Source organism: Dromiciops gliroides, chromosome 3 (genome assembly GCF_019393635.1).
Source record: "Dromiciops gliroides isolate mDroGli1 chromosome 3, mDroGli1.pri, whole genome shotgun sequence".
Classification (NCBI taxonomy): Eukaryota; Metazoa; Chordata; class Mammalia; order Microbiotheria; family Microbiotheriidae; genus Dromiciops; species Dromiciops gliroides.
In genome coordinates, this window is record NC_057863.1 from 412,880,393 (window position 1) to 412,897,731 (window position 17,339).

The 17,339-nt window shown below is 32.2% G+C and overlaps 1 pseudogene; it reads left to right on the plus strand.

Moving 5' to 3' along the window:
* Positions 1-16,385: 16,385 nt before the first annotated feature.
* LOC122745859 lies at positions 16,386-16,739 on the plus strand (annotated as a pseudogene).
* The last annotated feature ends 600 nt before the right edge of the window (positions 16,740-17,339 follow it).

Genomic DNA, 17,339 nt, shown 5'->3' on the forward strand with positions numbered 1-17,339 from the left:
GTAAAAAAGCAAGTGTAGCAATCCTAATCTCAAGAAAACAAAAACAGAGGCAAAACTAGACCTAATTAAAGACAAGGAAGGAAACTGCATATTTTGAATAAAGTACCATAGACAGGGAAACAATATCACTACTAAACATATAAGCACCAATTGGTATAGCATCCACATTCTTTAAGAAGTTAAGTGAGCTACAAGTTCATGCCAAACAAGAGATAGAGAGCATTACAAAATTTAAAATAGATTATTTTGATTATATTATTTTTTTTAAGTTTTTGCACAAGCAAAACCTGAATAACCAAGATTATAAGGAAATTAGAAGGCTTGAAAAGAATCTTCCCAGCAGGTATCTGTGATAAAAAGCCTCATTTTTGAAATATATAGAGAACTAAGTCAAATTTATAAGAATACAACCCATTCCCCAATTTATACATGGTCAAATGATATGCACAGGCAGCTTTCAGATGAAGAAATCAAAGCTATCTATAGGTATATGAAAACGTGCTCTAAATCACTTTTGATTTGAGAAATGTAAATTAAAATAAGTCTGAACTCAGACTACCTATTATATTGGCTAATATGAAAAAACAAGGAAATGATAAATGGTGAAGAGAATTTAGGAAATTTGGAACACTAATGCTCTCTTGGGAGAGTTGTGAACTGATCCAGTCATTTTGGAGAATAATTTGGATCTACACTCAATGGGCAATCAAATTGTGCACAATCTTTGGTCCACAAATATCAGTATCATGTCTGTCTCCCAAACAGATGATAAAAAAGAAAACAACCTACATGTGCAAACATATTTATAGCTGCCACATTCATGGTCCAAAATATTGAAAATTGAAGGGATGCCCATCAGTCGGGGAATGGTTGAACAAGCCATCATATATGAAGGTAATAGGATACTATTGTGTAATAAGAAATAAAGGGGGCAGCTAGGTGGCACAGTGGATACAGCACTGGCACTGGATTCAGGACAACCTGAGTTCAAATCCAGCCTCAGACATTTGATACTTACTAGCTGTTTGACCCTGGGCAAGTCAATTAACCCTCATTGCCTGTGGTGGGGGGTAAGAAATAATGAAGAGGCAGATTTCAGAAAAATCTGGAAAGACCTGTACTAATTTATGGAAAGAAAAATGAGGAGATGAGGAGAACCAGGAAAACATTGTACAAAATATCAGCAACATTGTGGGATGATCAACTATGAATAATTCAGCCCTTCTCAGCACCACAATAATCCTTAAAAAGTACAAAAGACTCAGGGCAGCTAGGTGGAGCAGTGGATAAAGCACTGGCCTTGGATTCAGGAGGACCTGAGTTCAAATCCAGCCTCAGACCCTTTATACTTAACTAGCTGTGTGACCCTGGGCAAGTCACTTAACCCTCATTGCCCTACAAAAACAAACAAACAGACAAACAAACAAAAAGTACAAAAGACTCAAAAAGGACAATGTTATCCACATCCAGATAAAGAACTGGTAGACTCTGAATGCAGATCAAAGCATTTTTTTTTCACTTTGTTCTTTTTGTATATGGGGTTTTTGTTCTTTTTTATCTGTTTTTTCTTTTACAAATGTGACTAATATGGAAATATATTTTACATGTTAGCAAATATGTAGCCTATATCAAATTGCCTAGCATTTTTGGAAGAGTGATGTGAAGGGAGGGAGGGAGGGAGATAAATTTGGAATTCAAAATGTTGTAAAAATGAATGGTAAAGGGGGCAGCTAGGTGGTGCAGTGGATAAAAACACAGGCCCTGGATTCAGGAGGATCTGCATTCAAATCTGACCTCAAAGACACTTAACACTCACTAGCTGTGTGACCCTGGGCAAGTCACTTAATCCTCATTACCCCTCAAAAAAAATAAAAGAATGGTAAAAATTTTCTTAATGTATAATTGGGAAAAATAAAATATTAAAAAAAGAAAAATGCCTATTATCAGGGCAGCTATGTAACACAGGGAATAAAGCACTTGAGTCAGGAGGATGTGACCTCAAATCTAGCCTAAGACACTTACTACATATATGACGCTGGAAAAATCACTTAATTCTAATTGCCTCCAAAAGGTTGCCTATTACCATTTGCTAATTGGTATTTATTCTCCGAAATTTGTATCATTTTCCTATATGTCTTAGTAATAAGACCTTTATTAGAGAAAATTCTTTGAAAACCCTTCCTGGAGAAACTCCTTGATTCTATTCTAATTTTGGATGCATTGTTGTTGTTGTTTTTGTACAAATATTTTTGAATTATATGTAATTAAAATTGTCCATTTCATATCCTGAGAACCTCTCTTTTATTTGAGTAAGAACTCTTACTTTATTATTTATAGACCCAACAAGTAATTTCTTCCTTATTCCTCTAACTTGTGTATGATGTCACCCTTTATAAATCAATAATGTACCTACTTGGAGTTTGTCTTTATTATATAGGGCGTGAGATGTTGAGCTATCATTAGTTTCAAATATGATTATTTTTTACTTTTTCCCAACAGGTTTTATCTTATGGGGAAAACTGGAGTGCTCCATTCATTTGCTTAAGAATATTATGTACTTAATATGTTCTAATGATCAACCTCTTTATTTGTAAAACAGTAAAAAGCTATTTTGGTGAGTAAAACTTTGTAGCACAGTTTGATATCTTGTATTGCAGAGCACTCTTCCTTCTCATTTTTTTTTCAAAATAATTTCCTTGATATATTTGACCTTTTGTTCTTACAAATAAACTGGTAATTTAATTTGAATAATGTTGAATAAGTAAATTAGTTTAGGTAATGTTTTAATTTCTATTGTATTGTCTTGTAACAACCATGTGTAATTAATAAATTCTTCAGTTATTTAAATCGGTCATCATTTGTACAAAGAGTGTTTGAAATTATGTTCATTTATTTCTTGTGTGTTTCTTGGCAAGTAATTCTCGATTATTTTATGTTATCAGTAGTTATTTTAAATAGATCTTTTTGTCTCTTTCTGATGCATTTTGTTCTTAACGTACAGATGTGTTCATGATTTACATGTATTTATTTTATATCCTACAAATTTGTTGAAGTTGTTAATTATTTCAATTATTGTTGATTGATTCTGTATGGTTTTCAAAATAAGCCATTATATTATTTATAAAAAGGGATAATTTCATTTCTTTGTTGAATATGATTATTCCTTACATTCCTTTGTCTTATTTTATTACTAAAGCAAGCAGTTTCAGCAATACATTAAATATTAATTGAGATAATAGGCATCCTTTCTCTAACACTGTTCTTATCAAAAAGATCTTTCGTTTATCACTATGACAAATAAAGTTGGTTCATGGTTTCAGATAGCTCATAATTATTATTTTTTAAGGAATTATGTTTATTACTTTTTATTCTACATTTTTATTAGGAATATTTTGTATCTTTGTAAAAGCTCTTTGTTCATTTACTGGTATTATCTTATGATTGTTGTTATGTTATAAATAATAATTAGTTGTGGTTATAGTTTTCCCACTAGAAATGCATCTCTAGAATCCTGGTATAAATGTAACAGTTAAATTGCACTATCCCTGCAATGTGTATCTGTAGTGTCCTTGCCTGTATTGTACTTTAAAACATCTACATCAATAACAACAAGAAAAACAAAAATGGTATTCCCTGTTTTCATTTCCCCTAGTTTAGATAACAAGACCATATTTGTGTTATAGAAGGAATATTTTAGGAACCCTTTTTTCCTATTACTTCAAATAATTTATTTAATATTGGAATTATTTGATCTTCAAATATTTATGGAATTTGCTTGCAAATCAAATTTTTCTGGGAGTTTCTTCATTGGATATGCTTTCACCATTCTCTAATGCTTTGAGAGGAGGTTTGGTAGGAAAACTAGGCTGTAACTTGTTCCTTTTTACTAAGGGACTAACTAAAGCAAGGAATCACTATTACAGATACATTTCAAGGACATAGACAGACAGACAGACAGACAGCTAGCTAGCTGGATAGATAGATAGATAGATGGATGGATGGATGGATGGATGGATGATAGATGATAGATTCCAGAAAAGGAAGTTATCCAAAGATGTAGTAAAATGTGATGCAACAAATAGAAAACCTAAGTGCTATATGTATAATTTTATAATGTCAAAAGACACAGAAGAACATATTCAACTTATTGAGAGTATATATGAAAAGGCCTGGTTAAAAGATTTAGACATAGACATAGACAATAATCACAGTATGAGGTCTGAAATAATTGTAATATGCATTAATAAGGGAAAACCCACATTGATAAAATCATTGCATCTATTAAAATCTCAAAGCTTATTTAGCCAATAGATGAGGGCAATCTCTTCAAATACAGCATAATATCTGTGTAATTAACTTTTCTTCTGATAAATTTTCTAGGTTAGTTCTATAAAGTGAGCAGTGTAGTCATTATGATCCATGTGTAGAATCTTAGGCATTTCTAGGTACGTTTGTTTTCTTTATTAGGTACAAATCACCTCTCTCATCTTTGCTGTTACTAGAGTTTTTTCTAATGATGCTCTAAGTGAATCGATTTCTAAGATGTTTTAAATCACTCTATAGCTAGGTTAAGCATACATAGAAATACTTATTTGATTTAAAGAAAACTGTCATTACCCAAAGATTCCAGCTTATGAAATAAGAACTCTCTATTTGACAAAAACTGCTGGGAAAACTGGAAGATAGTATGGCAGAAACTAGGCATAGACCAACAACTTATACCAAAATAAGGTCAAAATGTGTATGATTTAGACATAAAAGGTGATACCGTATGTAAGTTAGGAAAGGAAGGAATAGTTTACCTCTCAAATGTGTGGAGAGGAGAAGAATTTATGACCAAACAAGAAAGAGAGAATATTATGAAATGCAAAAAGGATGATTTTGATTACATTAAATTAAAAAAGTTTTTGTACAAACAGAAGCAATAGGTATAAAATTAGAAGGGAAGCAGAAAGCTTGGAAACAATATTTACAACCATTATTTCTGATAAAGGCCTCATTTCTAAACTATATAGAGAACTAAATCAAATTATGCAAGTCATTCCCCAAATGAGAAATAGTCAAAGGATATGAACAGGCAGTTTTCAGATGACAAAATCAAAGTTATCTATTGCCATATTAAAAGAAATGCTCTAAATCACTATTGATTAGAAAAATGCAAATTAATACAACTCTGAGGTATTACCTCCCACCTGTTAGATAGTATAATCTGATAAAAAGTAAAATAATAAATGTGGGAGAAGCTGTGGAAAAATTGGAACACTAATGCATTATTTGTGGAGCTGTGAGCTGATTAAAACATTCTGGAGAGCAATTTGGAAATATGGCCAAAGGACTATAAAACTGTGCATACCCTTTAAACCAGCAATACCACTATTATGTCTTTTTCCCTAAAATATCATAAAAAGGGAAAATGACCCACATGTACAAAAATATTTATAGCTGTTCTTTATGTGGTGGCAAAGAACTTGAAATTGAGGGGATGCCCATCAATTGGGGAATAGCTAAACAAATTGTGGTATATGAGTGTAATGGAATACTCTTGTAAGAAATGATGAACAGACAGTTTTCAGAAAAACCTGGGAAGACTTACATGAACTGAGGCTGAGTGAAATCACCAGAACCAGGAGAATATTGCATACAATATCAACAATAGTGTGTGATGATCAACTGTGATAGACTTAACTCTTTTCAGCAATACAATGATCCAATATAATTCCAAAGGTCTCAGGATGGAAAATGCTCTCCACATCCAGAAAAAAAAAAGAACTGTGTAATCTGGATGCAGATTGAACCATACTGTTTATACTTTTTTTGTTCTTATTTGTTTGTTTTTTTTGAGGTTTTTCCTTTTATTGTGATTCTTCTTAAACCACATGACTGATGCAGAGATATGTTCAATGTGATTGTACATATATAACCTGTATCCAGTTGCTTCCTGTCTTGGGGAGGGGGAAGGGAAGGGGGAAAGAGGAGGAAATTTGGAAATAGAAATTTTATAAAAAGATATGTTGAAAACTATCTCTTCATGTCACTAGAAAATAATAAGGTACATTTATGACAAAAAATTTCATTTTTATCCACCTCTTCCAATTTAATTGAAAAATATGTATTAAAGAGTAATAGCAGGATAGTGACTTGTTCTCAGAACTTTTTTTTTTTTTGGTGGGGCACTGAGGGTTAAGTCACTACTTGCCCAGGGTCACACAGCTAAGTGTCAAGTGTCTGGGGCTGATTTAAACTCAGGTCCTCCTGAATCCAGGGCCGATGCTGTATCCACTGAACCACCTAGCTGCCCTCTCAGAACTTTTTTGAACTCTTACAACAAAAGATGAGAGGAGTAAAATGATAGTCATAATAATGTTTATTATCCATAAAGTGCTTAAAATTTGGAAATCCTTTCGACATATCTCAAAATAATCTAACAACTCTTCAACAGATGAAGAAACCAAGGTATAGGGGGAAAAAGTGCACACCACAGTTAGAGAGTTTTAAGTCAGAGATTCTTCAATGTTATCCACTGTCACCCTTCTATCTCTGGACTTCTTTTTCCATTTAATGGCATATGAGTAGCAAATTAGAATATGAATTAAAGTTGAGGCAAATATTTAAAGAGTTGATATGAAAATTGTGATTTAATAGAAATCAATTCAACAATCATCCATTCAGTACCCACTATTTGTAATACAGTGGGTTCTGGGTATGAATAGATAAAATCACATAGGCTCTGTGTTCAAAGAACTGACAATCTAAGAATGCATTGAGCATAGACATACATGCCTAATATAAGGGAAAAAGAGAGATCTAGAGAAAACATGTACAAATTTTAGGATAGAGAGATTACTTGTAGATGCATAAGGGAAAGAGGTGGATGGATCATGGAATAAGTGGCACAGGAATTAATCTTTGAAAGAAGAAAAGGAAATTAAGAGCTTGGTTGAATTTATGAAGTCAGGATTATATATTTTAGGAATGGGTTGGTTATTGATGAAATTGAGTAATAGCTGAACTGTGGTAGACAAAGGGGAGCTCCCATGAACAAAAAGACAACTAAATAAACAAGTAAGTGAGTAAATAAATCAGTAAATGAATGACTTAATAACCAAATAAATAAATAGTATATTGACATATCAAATTTTCAATAATCTGATTTCTCTGACATAATCTTGCAAAACAGGTTTACAATATTCTCTGTCCCCTAATTGGATCAAAAATAAATGTCATAATAATCACAATATAAAAATAAGAGATTTAATTGGACTTACATTAACAAACATAATATAATAAATATTATATAATAATGTATTAACATAAATAAATATAAATATATAAATTATCTATGTAAATAAATGCATGTATATGGACATATATATCTATGCCTAAACATGTATATGTATGAATATATGTGTGTGTGTGTGTGTATGCCTACACTTTGCTAGATGCTCTGTTACTCTGTTATGTTTTTTCCAAATATCTTATTTGATTTTTGCAACAACCCTGTGAGGTAGCTACTATTATTATCCTTGTTTCCTCATTTGACAGTAGAGGATGTATAGGTAGACAGTGCTTCTATGACTTTCTTAAAATCATACAGCTATTCAATGTGTAAGAGTAGTTTCAGATCTTCCTGTTTTCAAGACCAGTGCTCTATTCACTATGCAACTTAGCTGCCTTCATACTGTTGGTACGTTACTATAATTCATACCCATGTACATCCACCATAATATTTTCACCACTTTTTAGTATTTGCATATCCTAAATTTAGTCATTACTTGAAATTTCATTTCTCAATTTTTAAAGAAAACTAATTTATGAATTAAATAAAATTATTCTTTCATAAAGAATCAAATAAAATTATCATATCTTTAATGGTTCATTTCTCATCTTCCTTTTTGAATTATACTCTTTTTACTTTTTCAATGTAGTGGCAGAGTTTCCCTAAGAGGAACATGATTCAGAAAGGGCAAGGAAATTCAAAATCTTGCCACATTATCAGCTTGGATTAGACTAAAGAACCCTTTCCTTGACTCTAATAGAGGACATATTTGCCCACGTTCTGAGTTTTAAAGATGAAGATGAAAAGATAGGGAGAAAAGGTGCCTAGGCTAATTGACACTACTGGGCTCTTGGAATGCCTTGTACTAAGAACACACCCTTTAAGTCAGTTAGTGCTAACCAAGTCAAGGCTGAAGTAGACATTGATACTTTCACCCTTCTGAGTCTTTCTTAAACCAGTAAATAGAACTACTCACAGCACAGCACATAAAAATAAAATATGAATAATATAGAACACTTTCATTGTGTCTGTCAATTTGGAATTCCAGAAGGAAACAATGCTTGGCAAAAGGAAGAGAAGAGAGGATTTATTCATCCTAGTCATGGCTCTGTTGCAAACTGTGTTTCCTTGAGCTACTCAACTTGAATTTGGTTTTCTCACTTTTACAATGAAAGTACTGAACTAGACATTTTCTAAAGACCTCAGTATTCAGTGATTTTAACCACTGAAAACCATTCTAACATTTAACAATTTTACACATGTTAAAGTATTAGCTATATTTCCTAGGACAATCAATACATAGATACAACCAATCTTTCTTGGCAGAAGGGATATTTGGTTTCTTAGTGAGCATCAGCATTCTATTTCCTACTATCTTGAAAATAGTTGAAAAGGAACATCATTAAAACTCTATAATTAAAAGTAAAATACAAGGAAATGGGCTTTATTCAGTTTGGGGTACCTAGCTTGTTTCTGGACCGTATTTGTCTTTTTATTCTCATTGTTGCTATTGAATAATTTGCTCATGTCTGACCCTTTATGACTCCATTTTGGATTTTTTTGGTAAAGATACTGGAATGGTCTGCCATTTCCTTCAAGAGCCTATTTTACAGATGTAGCAACTAAGGCAAAGAAAGTTAGGTGTCTTGCCCAGGGTCACACAGTGAGTGTCTGAAGCCAGATTTGAACTGACAAAGATGTGTTTTCTAGATAGCAAGCTTGATGCTCCATTCACTTTGCCACCTAGCTGTCAATCAATAAGCATTTAATAAGAGCCTGGTATTTGCCAGGTATTATGATAGACACTGGGGATACAACAGAAAAGTGAGACAATTTCTTCCTTCAGGAAGCTTATTTTCAATTTTAACTGTCCCAGATGCCTCAGTCCTAGAACCACAGAAAATATATTTTGCATGTTCTTTTAGGCTTTCAGAGGTATCTTTTTTCTGAGTAACAGACTTGTCAGATACAATTTATCTGGCAATATTTTAAATATATTTTCCCCCAAATGATTTTAATGGAATAAATGATACTCACCATTATCACTTAAAATTCTATCATTTTTCTCTTAACCCCCTTTCCCTGAAATCTCCATGTCTATATCACTATTTCTATTTCCTTTCTTCCATATATTAGCAATTATCTTAAAGAAATCAGGAGACTCTGAGTTCCAATGTCACACTAACAGCTTTCTTTCATTGACATTTATTCCACTACCCATACTCCCAGTGAGTAAACTGGAAAAAAAATGTGGAGGGGGAATTACAGAACTTTCACAAAACTCTCAACAGGCTGTTGAGATGCAAGATAACTGAGACAGAAAAGGGAACAATAAGTCAATTAAAATTTTATTATTTTTATTTAGCTTCAGGCACTCAAGTGATACAAATCCAAACACAGCAGAGGTAGAAGTGGGACTTGGAAAAAGAGATTGAGAAATCTCAACAAAAGAACTAATTTTATTTTTATTTGGCTTCAGCCACTATAGCTGTTCAACAGAGACATGGTGTTTAAAATAAACCAAACCCTAAGGCCCTATAGGCACTGACTTTAAATGTGCCAAACAAAGCAGCTACTTATAGTAGTAGGGCTTGAATATGGCATCTTGCCTAATGGAAAAAACAAAACCAGATTAAAAAAATACATGTCTTACTGATAAGGATTATGCAATTTCTGAAGGTTTAGCAAAGGACTTATTCTGTAACTCAAAGATATTTTCAAAAAGAAAAGAAAACTAGTAAATGTGTGAGGGGAAAACTTTTGTGAATTAAAATATACTTATGGAGGGGCAGCTAGGTGGTACAGTGGATAAAGCACCGGCCCTGGATTCAGGAGAACCTGAGTTCAAATTTGGCCTCAAACACTTGACACTAGCTGTGTGACCCTGGGAAAGTCACTCAACCCTCATTGCCCTGAAATATATATATATATATATATATATATATATACATATATATATATATATATATATATATATATATATATATATATATATATATATATATATACATACATACATATACATATACATATACATATATATACACATACACACATACACACATACACACATATATATGTGTATATATATGTATATATATATATGATTATGGATTTTTGTATGAGGAAACATGTATCTATGGGAAAATATATAATATTTTAATTCATGAAAAGTGGATTTTTAAAATAAATGCAATGCCTTGTATTTACATTTCTGTTCAAACATAATCAGATAACAATGTTTCAGTTGTCTCTCTGAAGCTTTTCTTCCATGAAATTTGGCACATAAAATCTGTTTGTCCTCACTCTCTCTTCCATTACCATTTTGATGGGTCAAAACAAAATGTTAATGATAATTTTAGATTTGGACAAAGATGTTATAAATATATAGTAGAATAGTCTGGCTTTATTCTCTTTTCTACTTTTGTTAGATATTTATAGAGTAAATTGTAGTAGGAAGGACCCTGGTAACTGGGAATTAGAAGACCTGGGTTGTAATCCTGGTTTTACAGTAAGTAGGAAGGTCCTAGAGGGCAGGATTTTTTTTTCTTTTTATCTCCAGAAGTGAGTATAAGCTCTTTTAAAAAATATTATTTTATATTTCTTTAGCATAATTTCTTAATCAGTGCTTGTTGATTGGTGCATGGTTTTATAAACTGAGAAAAAAATCATCCAGCCTTTTAGTCTGTGTCTCAGATGTAAAATGAAGAAAGTATACCAGATAGCTGAAGGATCATGATTTAATTTCATTAACAATTTAATTATCTTAAGTCTTTCTTTTTAAACTGTTGAGACACTTTGGGAAATAACTTATTATTTCTTCACCTTAGCATCCGCATCTTTGAATAGAGGATAAGAATTCTGTTACTTACCACAGAGAGTAAGGAAAATGTGTTATAACAACAAAGTGCTATATAAATGTCAGATGTTAGCATTAGTATTTAACCCCTAGAAAGTGTGTAATCAAAGGCACATATTTTCACTTCTTAAAATAAAAAAAAAGATTCTATTAATATGATTTCTTTCCAAATAATCAATTTAGAAGCGGAATATATAAAAATGTTAGTATTCATAAGTAAAAAAATATGAAATGATTATAAAATTGAAGGAAATAATTGAATGACAAAAGGTAAAATACATTTATACAGTCTGTTCTCATTGCTACCAGATGCTATTGCTTTTGTGCCGAATATTTTATATATATATATATATATATATATATATTTAAATTTACCATATTTATGTTATGCATAATCTGTATATGCTTGCATGTTTTCAGGCAGTTTTCTTGAATACAATATAAGCTTCTCAGGGATGGAATATATTTTATTTTGTTTTATTTTAATTTTCAAACTGTTCAAGGATTAGCTTACAGTAGGCACTTAATGAATTCTTATGTATTAATTGATTTTAAGACTAAATCGTACACTTAATTATAATCTTCATGAGGAGTAGATCATATTTCCTCTAATATGTTTCTCTTCCCTAACAGCAAGGTATTATATATTATTATATATTATATAATATAAAATATATATTATATATTAATTGAATTAATATTGATATGTGGGGCAGAGTCAAGATTTAGTAGAATCAGCAACTTTGCTAAACTCTTTGGTCATTTCTTCTAAACAACCTTAAAAGAATGTCTCAAGTTACACTTTGGAATGGTAGAGCCAAAAAAGTTCATGGTGAGGTGTTTTGTATTGTGTTTGTTTTGCAAAACAGGACAGGCTAGAGAGTCTGCAGGAAAGATCTGTGATACCAGGAGCTGGCCTGTAGCATAGTACATGTAGTTACAACACCAGCAGCAGGCCTTGGAGGTGGCTGCAACAGAGGTTGTAGCAGATTTTGGAGCTCTCAGCCCAAAAGATGCTAAAGGGCTCATACACATTGGCAGAAAGAGATTACAGATGACCCTTTGGTGGCAGTGGATACAGGACCTTGAAGCATTACCCATATGTGGTTCCAAGAGCAGTTCAAGGGAGAATAGCAACTCTAGAGCTTGTGCCTACAAGTCTAGGTGCCCTGGTATCAGCTCCAAGGCAAAAAGTAGAATTAGTACTTGTGACTTCAGGAGAGCAGGGGATGTGGTCACAGTTCCAGGGCCAAGGAAAGTGCTACCACTTTCAGCTGCAACGATCAAAGCCTTTTCCTGTGTAAAGACCAAATCATAGGCCAGATTTAAATATAGAGTTAAAATTAATTTGGAATAAATAATCTATTTCCAAAAAATGAGTGGGTCAAAGAATAAATTGTAAAAGCAACAAATAATTTAATTAAAGGAAATGACAACAATGAGACAACATACTCAAATTTGTAAGATGCAGCCAAAGTATAACTAAGGGGGAAATTTACATATCTAAATGCTTATATCAATAAAATAGAGAAAGAATAAATGAATTAATCAGTCATGCAATTTAAAAAAACCTAGAAAAGAAAAAAATTAAAAATCCCTAATGAACCACCAGATTGGAAATCCTTAAAATTAAAGGAGAGAATAATTAAATTGAAAATGAGGGGACCACTTAACCAGGAGCTGGTTTTATGGAAAATGTAAACCATTGATTAGTCCAATTAGAAAAGGAAGAAGAAAACCAAATTAACAGCATCAAAAATGAAAAAAAAAAGTGAAACACCAATGAAAATGAAATTAAAAGAATTATTTGGAAGTATTTTGTCCAATTATATAATAAAATATCTAAACAGTTTCAGTAAAAATGAATGATTACAAAAATATAAATTTACTGGATTAAAATAAAATAAAAATAATATGAAAATACTCCTCCCTTAGAAAAAGAAACCAAAAAAGAAGTTATAAATGAGTTTTCTATGAAAAAAATCTTGGGGGCAGCTAGGTGGCACAGTGGATTAAGCATCAGCCTTCAATTTAAGAGGACCTGAGTTCAAATCTGGCCTCAGACTCTTGACACTTAGTAGCTGTGTCACTATGACACCATGTGTCACTATGTCACTCAACTCTCATTACCCCATTAAAAAAAAAAATCTGTAGAAACAGATAGCTTCACAAGTGAATGCTAACAAATACTTAAAAACAATTAATTCTAATAATCTTTAAACATTTGAAAAATAGGCAAAGGGGTCCTACAAATTCCTTTTACTAAAGCAATTTGGTATTAATAGGAAGAGGAAAAACAGAAATAAAGCTATAGACCAATATCCCTAATGTTTATGAAAATATTAAATAAAATACTAGCAAGGAGATCACAGCAATATATCACAAAGCTCAAACAATATAGCAAAGTAGAATTTATACCACAAATATAGTGCAAGTACAATATTAGGAAATCTACCAGCATAAATGACCATATAAATAATTAAAATAATTAAAATTATATTCTTATATCAAGAGATGCAGAAAAAAAATATTTGACAAAATACAACACTAATTTATTTATAAAATAATTGAGAGTACAGGAATAAGTGGTGCTTTCTTTACAATGATAAATTGTGTCAATCTAAAGCCATGAGTCAAAATTAACTATCATGCAGATAAACCAGAAGCCTTCCCAAGAAGATGAAGGGTAAAGCAAGTATGCCACTAATACCATTCATTATTATACTAGAAATGCTAGGTATAACAATAAGAGGGGGAAAAAAGAAATTGAAGGAATTGGTATAGTCAGTGAGGAAACAAAACTATCACTATTTTCTATACTTAGAGAATCAAGTAAAAAAAAATAAAACAATGAACAACTTTAAAAAGTTGCAGGATATAAATACACCTATATGAATCATCAACATTTCTATATATTATCAAAAAAGTCCAGAAGCAAAAGGTAGAAAAAGATTGTATTAAAAGAATTGCAGACAGTATAAAAGAGTTTGATGTCTACTTACCAAAACAAATCCAGGAAGTATATGAACAAAATTATGAAACACTTCACAAAAATCAAAAAAAGATCTAAACCATTAGACAAAATATCAATTGCTCCTGGGGATGCTGAGCCAGTATTTTTTTAAAAATGGCATTTACTTAATCAAGTCCATGGCAATAAACCTAGCGAGGCATTTTATAGAGACAGAAAAAATAATAAAATTTATCTTAAGAAAAAGTCAAAAATATTATGGCAATCAATGAAAAAAGTGAAGGTAAGCTAGTAGTATTGGATTTCAAACTGTATTACTAAGTAATAATCATGAAAACAAATTACTGGCTAAAAAGTAGTGATGTATCAATGGAATAAGTTAGGAATATAGAGTAGGTAATAACCATAGTAAATTAGTGACTATGACCAAAAATCAAAGATTTTGGGACAAAAACTCACTATTTGACAAAATGTACTGGGAAAACTAGAAAGCATTTTGGCAGAAAATATGCATACATCAAATTATTATATGGTAAAATTAAGATGAAGTCAAAATGGTGGCATGATAGACATAAAGGACAATACTATAACCAAATTAGGGAAAAATGGGAAGAAATGTACTTCCCAGAACTATGGATACAAGAAGAATTTCTGACCAAACAAGAGATAGAAAGATTATATGTGTTTTTATAGATAGATATGTAAGGATGTATAATGTATATATATGTGTGTATGCATATATGTATGTGTATATATGAGTATGACCACATGTGCATATGTATGTTATATGCATAAATGTGTGTTTATATTGTGTGTACATACATGATTTGATATCCATATATATAAATTTAATTACATTAAAAAATTTTTTAACGCAAAAACGTAATGTAGTCAAGATTAGGAACAAAGCAGCAAACTGGGGAAGGATGATAACAAGTTTCTCTGATACCTTCCTTACTCAAATATTAAAAAAAAACAAAAAATGAATTAAATTGTAAGAAAGAAAAAGAAAGAAAAGAAAAAAAGAGAAAGAAAAGAAAAAAGGAAAAGAGAGAAAGAAAGGAAGAAAGAAAGAAGGAAAAACTTGTATTATTCTCCACTTGACAAATGGTCAAAATATGTATTTGACCATATCCTCCTTTAATCTACCCTTTCTTTTATCTTTTACTTCAGTATTTTTGTGCCCCATTTTACCAATATGTCTACTATTTTTAAAAATTCTCTATTATCATATTCATTTATTTTCTCAATTCTTCCTCTAGAACTTATGTCAATTTTCAACCCTTCTGGAAATTCTTATTCATTTTGTTTCCAATTAGCAATTATCTTTTAACCTTTGGTTGTAGCTGTTTTCACAGTGTTATCTTTTTATCAGTTTGTAACTTTGTCTTCCCTTGCCACTGCAGTAGCTTTTTATGGTCAATTTTTCATTTGTTTCTTTGTTTGACCATTTACCAGTCTATTTTTTGACTTTTTAATTTTATTTTAAAGTTGGACTTCCTCACCTAAGACTAGGTAGGCATCATTCCTAGATTGAGCCTTTTTATGTGCTATTTTCAGAGCTAATTATGTTTTCAAATTTTCCTTGCATTTCATCTTGGCCTTTTCTTGTCTCTGCAAAACCAAAATTGTACTTGAGGTTTTCTGGTTTTTTTTTTTTTCATTTTTTTAAGTTGTTTGGAGGGAAATATTAGAACAGCTGGGTTTCTGCTGGTATTTTGACATCTTGACTCTGCCTTTACCATTGAACCGTAAATCTTGATCATTGTTCAGTTTATTTTAGCCAATGAATTAAAGAATGAGGATTCAATGAGTGATGTAGTGTGGTGTACTAATAAGACCACTCTCATCAGAATAACAACACCTATAGTTGATTCTTGATTCTATTATGGAGTAGCTATGTGACCTCATTAACCTCATATTTCTCATTTATATGATCCTTTAAATGATACCTCATTACTTTTAGTGTATGAGGGAAAATAGAGAGTGGTGATAAGGCAAAAAGATGTGCTAAATATGAGAGGCATATGACCAGGGATAAGAATAATTAAGATTTAGTGGAAAGATAGCTAGATTCAGAGTCAGGAAAAGTTGGAATCTTTCTACATCTCGTCTCTGACATACTAGCTAAATGACTCTGGGCAAGTTACTTAACCACATAGTACCATAGGCCACTCTTAACACTCAACTTTCAGAGCAGAGGAAGTTCTTTATTATAAACAGATTTTCGGCCGCTGGGACTGGAGCCGGGGCCAGGGCTGCAGCTTCTTTCTCCCAGAATGTCAATTGAGGTCCCAATCAAGGTCCTGCATGAGGCGGAGGGACAGATCGTCACATGTGAGACCAACACTGAGGCGGTGTACTGCGGTGAGCTGATCGAGGCCGAGAACAATATGAACTGCCAGATGTCCAACATCACAGTCACGTACAGAGACAGATGAGTCACTCAGCTGGAGCAGGTTTCCTTATCTTGCAGAACATGCTGAAGAATGCCTTGATGTTGAAGAGCATGAAAAACAAAAAATGGCTCTGGGGCGGTCTGAGGGAAGGCGGCAGTTCTAAAGGCCCAGGTGGCTGCCAGAGGAAGAGGATGTGGCATGGGCTGGGGCAATATTATCTAGAAACGAAGATAATCGCATCTGAGGAAGAGAACTCTACTTAACTGTATGATTTTGGGAGCGTGGCAGCTTGTGTTGTTTTGGCTTTCTCTTTTAGCTCAGGGAGAGGCAGGAGGCTGACCAGCCAAATAAAGGTGCTTTGGAGACCTCTAAAAAAACCAACAACCCCCCCCCCAAAAAAAAAAAAAAACACCAAACATAAAAAAACAACAAAAACCAGATTTTCTTGTCAAGTGGTCAGCAGGACTCTATTACCTTATCTGTTAATAGTACATTTTTATTTTTAGAAATATAGTCTTTTAACTACCAACAACTTTCAAACTGTAGGGCCAAAACATTTTGAAAGAAGGCTCATAAAAATTCAATGTCAAGATTGGCTTTGGTGCCTTGAAGCAGAGAGAACCTAGAGGAAAACTAAAATATTTTCTCCCCAACTTCATATATGTAGAAAGTGAAAAGTTTTAGAAGTCCCTAAGAAATTACAAGTATTTCCAAGAATAAAATATGATTAGAAATGTAAGAAGCAAGAAGTGGTCCTGAAAGGTATTTGGAAAATTGGGAAATAGCCAGTAAAATAATCAAATAAAGAAGTGGATGGGAATGTAATCTGGACTT